Source organism: Suricata suricatta, chromosome 3 (genome assembly GCF_006229205.1).
Source record: "Suricata suricatta isolate VVHF042 chromosome 3, meerkat_22Aug2017_6uvM2_HiC, whole genome shotgun sequence".
NCBI classification, from domain to species: domain Eukaryota; kingdom Metazoa; phylum Chordata; class Mammalia; order Carnivora; family Herpestidae; genus Suricata; species Suricata suricatta.
The window spans coordinates 17,514,214-17,515,591 of NC_043702.1; the positions used below are offsets into that span (position 1 = coordinate 17,514,214).

A 1,378-nucleotide genomic window follows, 5' to 3' on the forward strand; every position below is an offset into this window, starting at 1 on the left:
AAGGAAGCTCTTCAAATTGAAAGAAAATGACCCCAGAGAACTTGGACTCTGAAGGAAGGAATAAAGAACAAGCCAGAAATGGTAAATATGTGAATAAATATAAGACTATTTTTTAATGTCTTTAAAAGTCTATTGACTTACTAAGGCAAAAGTAAATTTAAGAAGTGTTGTGTGGGGGCGCCTGGGTGGCTCCGTCGGTTAAGAAGTGTTGTGTGGTTTACAAAATATGTAGAAATAAAATATATCACAATAATACAAAATGGGAGGAGCAGATGAGTTATATTGTTGCAAGAAGAGATGTGGAATAATATTAACTTAAAGTAGTTGTGACAAATTAAGGATGATCGCTCTAATTTCTAGAGAAACCTTTTAAAAATAATATGATATAGGGGCACCTGGGTGGTTCAGTTGGTTAAGTATCCAGCTCTTGATCTTAGGTCAGGTCATGATCTCATAGTTTGTGAGTTCAAGCTACATGTCATGCTCTGTGCTGACAATGCAGAGCCTGCTTGGGTTTCTCTCTCTCTCCCTCTATCTCTGTCCCTTCCCTGCTTGCTCTTTTTTTCTCTCTCAAAATAAACTTTAAAAAACAATATAATAGGGGCGCCTGGGTGGCTCAGTCGGTTGAGCATCCGGCTTCGGCTCAGGTCATGATCTCACGGTTCGTGGGTTCGAGCCCCATGTCAGGCTCTGTGCTGACAGCTAGCTCAGAGCCTGGAGCCTGCTTCAGATTCTGTATCGCCCTCTCTCTCTGACCCTCCCCTATTCCCACTGTCTCTCTTTGTTTCTCAAAAATAAAGAACGAACATTAAAAAAAGTTTAAAAAATAAATATATAAAAGTAAAAAACAATATAATATAAAGATGTATAGCTAAAAGTCAATAAAGCTGAATACTAAAAATTACTTGATTATTCCAAAAGAAAGGAGAGGAGAAACAATGGAAAATGAGTAAGACAAAAAAAAAAACCCAAAAACAAATAACAAGGTAGCAGAACTAATCCCAAACATGAATAATTACATAAGATATAAGGAACTAAACAATCCAATTAAAAGGTAGAGATTGCCAATCTGGATTCACGAAGCAAAACAAAACAAAACAAAACAGAATCAAACTATATCTTGTTTATAAGATATATACTTTAAATACAATGTCAGCAATAACCTGAAAGTAAAATGATGGAAAAAGATAGACCATGAACATGTTAACCAATGGAAAGCTGTTGTGGCTATCTCAATATAAGAAAAGGTAGGCTTAACATAAGCAGTATTACCAGAGATAAAAACGAATATTTCATAATGGCCTAAGGCTCAATTCTTCAAGAAGGCATAACAATTCTAATAGCAAACTATAGAAATGATCCCTGAAAGTATAGTCTT

General features: G+C 35.6%; 1 pseudogene; it reads right to left on the reverse strand.

The window, feature by feature from the left end:
* Positions 1-1,300: 1,300 nt before the first annotated feature.
* Positions 1,301-1,378, reverse strand: LOC115288727 (annotated as a pseudogene).